The sequence below is a fragment of the Grampus griseus genome, assembly GCF_964374135.1.
Source record: "Grampus griseus genome assembly, chromosome: 5".
NCBI classification, from domain to species: domain Eukaryota; kingdom Metazoa; phylum Chordata; class Mammalia; order Artiodactyla; family Delphinidae; genus Grampus; species Grampus griseus.
This window is the reverse complement of record NC_138998.1, coordinates 28089449-28097198: the sequence shown is the minus strand read 5'-3', so window position 1 is coordinate 28097198 and position 7750 is coordinate 28089449. Positions and strand designations below refer to the sequence as shown.

General features: G+C 43.7%; 1 long non-coding RNA gene and 1 pseudogene across 3 annotated transcripts in view; one reads left to right on the top strand and one right to left on the bottom strand.

The window, feature by feature from the left end:
- The first annotated feature begins 48 nt into the window (after positions 1 to 48).
- LOC309822953 overlaps positions 49 to 7750 on the top strand; it is a 34116-nt gene continuing 26414 nt past the window's right edge. For both annotated transcript variants that reach the window (XR_014296784.1, XR_014296785.1), the window contains exons 1-2: positions 49 to 164; positions 1099 to 1134. This is a non-coding gene — a long non-coding RNA (uncharacterized lncRNA). The remainder of the gene's footprint in view (positions 165 to 1098; positions 1135 to 7750) is intronic.
- On the bottom strand, positions 3681 to 4706 carry LOC309822648 (trafficking protein particle complex subunit 1-like; annotated as a pseudogene). The gene is made up of 2 exons: positions 4690 to 4706; positions 3681 to 4137 (listed from the first exon to the last, which is right to left on the bottom strand). The product of its transcript is annotated as a trafficking protein particle complex subunit 1-like (transcript).

Sequence of the window (7750 nt, the reverse complement as noted above, 5' to 3'; positions counted from 1 at the left end):
CTGTCACATCTTGCTCGCTGCAGGAGGCAAGCAAGCACGCTCTGAAACTAAAGAACATTCTTGGTCATGGGCATGGCTGTAAGTGCAGTGTGTGCCTCACGGGAGAGAGTGAGGAACGGTGGGTGTGGGGATCGGCCAACTGGCATCTGGCTCCTTTGAGGAAGGTAAGTTCCACCACCCCATCCTGACATTCAGAGCTGTTGAAAGGATGGCAGGACCAGCTTGCATCACTCAGCCGAGGTCTGCAGGGAAAGATAGAAAGTTAACCTGGGCGGATATTGGCCCACTGTAAGAGCTGTTCACAGTGGCTGAGGAACCAATTGTATTGCGTATTAGGGAAAGATTGCCATCTTTGGAGGAAGTTTGTGATAGGTGACTTTGCTTATATGGTTTTGGGGCAGGCGGTTGTTTTGTTTCTTTGTGGGTTTTTTTTTTTGTCCATGCCTTGCAGTTTGTGGGATCTTAGTTCTCCCACCAGGGATCGAACCCGTGCCCCCTGCAGTGGAAGCTCAGAATCCTAACCACTGGACCATTCCACTAAATGTGCCATTTTAACTAACCATTTAAAATATATATATACTTATTTTGTTTATTTATTTTCCTTAATTTTTTTGGCTGCATCGGGTCTTAGCTGCAGCACACAGGATCTTCGTTGAGGCATGTGGGATCTTTTGTTACGGTGCGTGGTCTCTTCGTTGCAGCACTCGGGCTTCTCTCTAGTTGCTGCACTCTGGCTTCTCTCTAGTTGTGGCACACGGGCCCCAGGGCGGTGGGCTCTGTAGTTTGTGGCATGCGGGCTCTCTATTTGAGGCGTGTGAGTTCAGTAGTTGTGGTGCACACGGGCTTAGTTGCCCCGAGGCATGTGGGATCTTGGTTCCCTGACGAGGGATCGAACCGCAGTCCCCTGCATTGGAAGGCGGATTCTTTACCACGGACCACCAGGGAAATCCCTTAACTAACCATTTTTAAATTGTACAATTCAATGACATTAATTACATTAACAATGCTGTACAACCGTCACCACTATCTATCTCCAAAACTTTTTCATCACTCTAAACAGAACCTCTGTACTCATTTCCGTGCTTGTTTTTCCTCTAGAATATATTGGTCCCTGTGCTGACAGAGTCATGCCTGGTAAGTCATGCCTAGTCAAGAGGTCTCCTCACCCGAGTTTCTTTCATCACAGGATTGCTGTGAGTTCTTTCTGCACTGTACTTTTTTCCTCCATATGCACACCTATTTCAACAAAGCAGATATTATATCAAACCACCCCAAAACTTGCTGCTTATTACTACAACCCTTTCACTTGCTCACAATTCTGTGAGTCATCAATTTGAGCAGAGCTTAGCTGGGCTTTTCTTCTGCTATTATCAACTAGGGTCATTCATGCCAGTGCAGTCTTCTGTTGGCTCAACTAGAGCTGGATGCTGTATAATATGGCCTCTTTCTATGAATGAGACATTCAGTGTTTGGCGCTGGCTATGGGCTGGGTGGTATATTTCCAGCATGCTACCTGGGCAGCTGGGTTCCAAAAGCAGCAAGGGAGAGAGGTCAAGACCCACTGTGCAAACATCTTTCAAGCTGCTGCCAGAATCATCTTTGCTCACGTCCCATCATCCACAAGTCACATGGCGAAGCCCAGAGTCAGTGTGAGAAGGGACTTAAAGAAAATACAGATACAGGTAGGCATGGTTCATGGGGGTCATTACTGTAACAATCAGCCACACTTACATACTATTTTGCATTTTTTTAAAAATTTATTTATTTATTTGGCTGTGCCAGGTCTTAGTTGCAGCACGCGGGATCTTTTAGTTGCGGCATGTGGGATCTAGTTCCCTGACCAGGAATCAAACCCGGGCCCCTTGCATTGGGATTGTGGAGTCTTAACCACTGTACCATCAGGGAAGTCCCCTGTTTTGCATTTTGATTTCTCACTTAACAGTATATTTATTTTCCAAGTTGATATAGTTCTTATAATTACATTTGTAATGACTACACAATAGCCAATCAAAGGATTGCCAAAATGTACTTAATCATTATTACTTAATCATTATTTATTTAATTTTTTTTTTCGGTACGCGGGCCTCTTACCGTTGTGGCCTCTCCCGTTGCGGAGCACAGGCTCCGGAAGCGCAGGCTCAGCGGCCATGGCTCACGGGCCCAGCTGCTCTGCGGCATGTGGGATCTTCCCGGACCAGGGCACGAACCCATGTCCCCTGCCTCAGCAGGCGGACTCTCAACCACTGCGCCACCAGGGAAGCCCTACTTAATCATTATTACTCTATTTTTACATTTGTTTTAATTTTCACTATTATAAATAATTCATTAGTTAAACAGATATTTATGAGTACCTACTATGTGTAAGGAGTTATTCAAGGGCACTAGGGACACAGTTTGCTTTGATTCTTTGGGAGGGGTGGGGAGGAAACACAGACAAACATATGAATATATAATATGTACTATGAAGAGAAGCAGGGAAAGCAGATTAGAGCCTGGCGGATGGGGGTGGAGGGCTGGGGTTTGCTATTTTAAGTCTTTAAAAAAATGCTTTGGGATTATGTTCTAAGAATAAAGAATTATTTCTCTTGCATCACATCCCTGTTGTGAGAAGTGAGATCACTAGGACATAGGGTAGGAATATTGTTAAAGCTTTCAAGATGGATGGCCCAATGCTCTCCCAAGACTTCCCAGTTTATATCACCACCAGCAGGAGTTTGCCCAATGAGCTGCTTTGACCATAGTAACACTGAGCTTCTTATTTAAAAAAAAACCTTTGCCAATTTAATAGGTGAGTCTGGATACCTTTCATCAAGGTAGAATGTTATATCATCATTTATCTTGACCACCTTTTGGACTTTGTAAACTTTTGAGCTGTAGTTGCCATTTTCTGTTGCTCTCGTGTGTGTGTGTGTGTGTGTGTGTGTGAGAGAGAGAGAGAGAGAGAGAGAGAGAGAGAGAGAGAGAGGGAGAGAGAGAGAGGGAGAGAGAGGTTAAGTGGCAAAAAAAATGTTTTTTTGATATGACCACACTTTGACATATACATGTTTCCTGTTGTGAGAAAAACTGGGGATACAATATCTGGAATCATAAACAGCCCAATACAGAGGAAACCAAATATTTTTAATCAGAGGGCTTAGGTAGGTATTTCTTGAAGTGGCAGCCTAATCTTGGCCCTTAGGAGGGATAAAAGGTTCCTTGGTGGGAGCCCACCTGCGCATGTATGGCTCTGACCCTGTGCTATGTACTCTGCTTGGCTGGCTACACTCTTAGGCACTGACCAGGAGATGGGGCCACTTGTGGTCCTCACAGGAAGGGCTCCAGTCTTGGGCTCAATGTGCTTGTTGTGTCTATCTCTGCCTTCTTTCTTCTTCTTCTTCTTCTTCTTCTTTTTTTTTTTTTAGTGATAAGAAGTTTATTCTGTACTTCTCGAAGCATCAGGTAGGGGGTAAAACTGGAGAGGGCCTGATTTGGAGTTGTAGGGACTCTGGTAGGCTTTCTTTCTGTGCCGGGGAGGGCACCAGGGACGGCTGTAGGCTGTTGCCCTGGGAGGGCTACCGAGGGGCTTGACTGGCCTGGGGGTGCTGGGGCGGTGGCACTTGCAGTAGGGGGCCCTCGGGTGAAACAGGTTAGGAAGGGCCCCAGACAGGGATTCTTCTGAGGGGTGAGGTAGAGTGCTTCCTTCAGCCAGCCCGGGTGGAGAAGAAGGGCGGAGAGTGGCCACAGGAGTCCAGTCGGGAGCGGAAGAGCTCATTCTGCACAGTTTGGCCCAGCGAGCACAGGGGATTCTTCACCACCAGCTCCACGTACAGCTCACCGTGGATGTGGTGCAGCACATCTCAGATGGGTCCCACGGCCAAGTCAGTATTCATGACAGCGCTGATCCCAGCGGGCATCTCGTACTAATGGAGTTTGTAACGTCTAGTTTGGAAGGCCAGGAAGCCGTCCTTAATGTCTAGTGGGGACATTTTGCTGACAAAGGAAAGGATAGAGAAGAGCATCCCGTACATCAGCTTGTACTCCTCCTACTTGGGGATCTCTGCTTGCTTCTTGCGGTGCCACTCACAGTAATGCAGACACGCTCCATTCCGGTCAAACAGGTACAGGTTGTGGACAGTCGTGGGGACTTGCTCCGAGTGCCTGTCACTCCATAGTTCCTATCTCTACTTTCTAGGTCTGTCAGTGTCCATAACCCATACATAGTATGTCTATTTGCCCCATGAGAAAGTGTTTCATTCATTAATTAATGCATGCATTTATGCACTTATTTACCCAATAATTGATCCATCTATTCATTTGGGCATGTATTCGTACGTTAGCACAGTCGTTTATTTAGTACACATTGACTATAAGAGTTGTGACTTTAAAAAAAAGAGTTATGGGCTTCCCTGGTGGCGCAGTGGTTGAGAGTCCGCCTGTCGATGCAGGGGACACGGGTTCGTGCCCCAGTCTGGGAAGATCCCACATGCCGCGGAGCGGCTGGGCCCGTGAGCCATGGCTGCTGAGCCTGCGCATCTGGACCCTGTGCTCCGCAGCGGGAAAGGCCACAACAGTGAGAGGCCTGCGTACCGCAAAAAAAAAAAAAAAAAAAAAAAAAAAGAGTTATGACTCTTTACTTTGATGCCAGAAGGATTGATGATAATTAGAGACCCAAGTGGGTGCCCAGGGAAAAGTCCCAGGCTCCAGACCTACAGTCCTGTTGCTGGCATTGTGTAAATCGAGATCACGACGGTGCACTGGCCAGCCGTTCTTGGCCCACTAACTTTGACCAAATAAATTCTTGTTTTACTAAACCCAAAGCAAAATGTGCTGACTAAGCCTTCTTTACCTGTAAAATTGTATTACATTTCTTTGTGATAGGAAAGGTTAGAACAACAATATGTGACCTTAACAACTCTGGGCACTGAATCTGCACTATGTCACCTGTGAAAAAAAGAGATGTCCCTTCGTTCAAGTCACAGAATTTATTTGGCAAGTTATGTACATTTGTGCTAAGAGATGATGGACATTTTTTTTTTTTTTAAGCAAAATTGACACTCCCCATCCTTAAATAGCTTATAATCCAGTTGGAGAAATAAGGCCAGTCCACCTAGAATTATATAGATCATAGAACTAAGGAATGTTTTATGTTGAAAGCTGCTTAAAGACCCATCTGGTCTGAAATTCCCTACCAAGATGGAACTCCCCATACAAAGTACTCTGCACTAGAGTCTGTCATACAGCAGGAAGTAAGTCAGAAAGAGAAAGACAAATACCGTATGCTAACACATATATATGGAATCTAAGAAAAAAAAATGTCATGAAGAACCTCGGGGTAAGACAGGAATAAAGACACAGACCTACTAGAGAATGGACTTGAGGATATGGGGAGGGAGAATGGTAAGCTGTGACAAAGTGAGAGTGGCATGGACATATATACACTACCAAACGTAAAACAGATAGCTAGTGGGAAGCAGCCGCATAGCACAGGGAGATCATCTCGGTGCTTTGTGACCACCTAGAGGGGTGGGATAGGGAGGGTGGGAGGGAGATACAAGAGGGAGGAGATATGGGAACATATGTATATGTATAACTGATTCACTTTGTTATAAAGCAGAAACTAACACACCATTGTAAAGCAATTATACTCCAATAAAGATGTAAAATAAAATAAAATAAAATAATAAAATCAAAAACAAAACAACAGAATAAAACAAAAAAACAAAGTACTTTGCAAATAGTCTTTTCAGCTTTGTACCAACACTCCTCTGGTGAGGAAACTACTATTAATTTTTGTAATTAGAAAAGCTGTATTTGCTTAATGTAACACATTGAAAAAATATGGCAGAGTATCAAAGTAAAAAGTCAAGCCTCACCTCAAATCCCTCACCTCCCTACCATTTGTTACAGGATGCTAAGAATGGCTATTTTCTATACTTGTACAAACACATATATGGACATTTCCACCCCATACTTTCAATTGTAATCTGTTTTTTAAATTAGATAACATATACAATATAAAAATCGAAGGGTATGGGGCTTCCCTGGTGGTGCAGTGGTTGCGAGTCCGCCTGCCGATGCAGGGGACACGGGTTCGTGTCCCGGTCCGCGAAGATCCCACATGCCGCGGAGCGGCTGGGCCCGTGAGCCTTGGCCGCTGAGCCTGCGCGTCCGGAGCCTGTGCTCCGCAGCGGGAGGGGCGGCGACGGTGAGAGGCCCGCTTACCGAAAAAAAAAAAAAAATCAAAGGGTATGAAAGAATGTACAATGAAAAGAAAGTCTCTTCTATCCCTCTCCCTCTAGCACCTCAGTTCTGCTCTCCAGAGGCAGCCACTGTTACTACTTTTATATGTATCCTTCCAGGGATAGTCTGTGCGTTTTACAAGCATATATGTTATTATTATTATTATTATTATTTTGACCACACTGCATGGCATACGGGTTCCTAGTTCCCTGACCAGGGATCAAACCCACACCCCCTGCAGTAGAAGCATGGAGTTTTAACCACTGGACCACCAGGGAAGTCCCTCTTTTTTTTTTTTAACACAAGTGTTAGCAGATTAAATACAATATTTCCCCCTTAATTACATATCTTAGAAATTATTCCATACTTAGAGCAAGCTGCTTTATTCCTTTGAACAGGTGCATAGCATTTCATTGTATGGACGTGTCATAATTTAATAAATCAATCTATTTATGACTATTTTGGGGTTCCTGCCCTTTTGCTATTACAGACAAGGCTGCAATGGATAACTTTGACTATACTACATCTTTTTCATGCACACGCAAGGTTGTGGGATAAATATCTAAAAGGAGAATTGTTGGATCAAAGGGCAGATACGTTTGTTATTTTGATAGATATTGCCAGTTGCTCTCAGTAGATGTTGTATCAATTTGTATTCCATTCATCAACTATGAGAGTACTTTTTCCCCATGCTATTACTAGGATATTAATTACTTTTTTTTTAACTTATGCCAACTTGGTAGGTTAAAAATAGTTACCTTTAGCTGTTTTCATTTGTACTTCTCTTATGAATGAAGTTGAGCATCCTTTCATATATGTGAGAGTCATCGTGTTTATTTTCTGTGTGCCGTCTGTTCATATCCTTTACCTGTTTTTCTATTTTTTTTTCTCCTTGTTGCTTTTCTTGTAAATATTAGGCTTTATATATACATACGTTTTTGAAAATAAGAACAACTTTAATTGAAATTTTTTTCCAGTTTGTTATTTCTCTTATGACTTTTTTTTTCCATGCAGGAATTTAAAAAATTTTTTTTAATTTTTTAATTGTTCAATTCAGTGAATGTAAATGAAGTAAGCCAGACAAAGAAAGACCAATATTATATGATCTCACTTATATGTGGAATCTAAAAGAATGGACCTCATAGTAACAGAGTAGGATGCTCATTACTAGAAGCTGGGGGTGGGGGAAATGGAGAGATGTTGGTCAAAGGATACAACTTTTCAGTTATAAGATGAATAACTTTTGGGCTTCGCTGGTGACTCAGTGGTTGAGAGTCCGCCTGCCAAGGCAGGGGACACGGGTTCGTGCCCCGGTCCGGGAAGATCCCACATGCTGCAGAGCGGCTAGGCCCGTGAGCCATGGCCGCTGAGCCTGCGTGTCTGGAGCCTGTGCTCTGCAACAGGAGAGGCCACAACAGTGAGAGGCCCACGTACCACAAAAAAAAAAAAAAAAAAAAAGATGAATAACTTTTGGAGACCTAATGTATAGCATGGTGACTAGAGTTAATAATAATGTATTGTACTGAAGTCA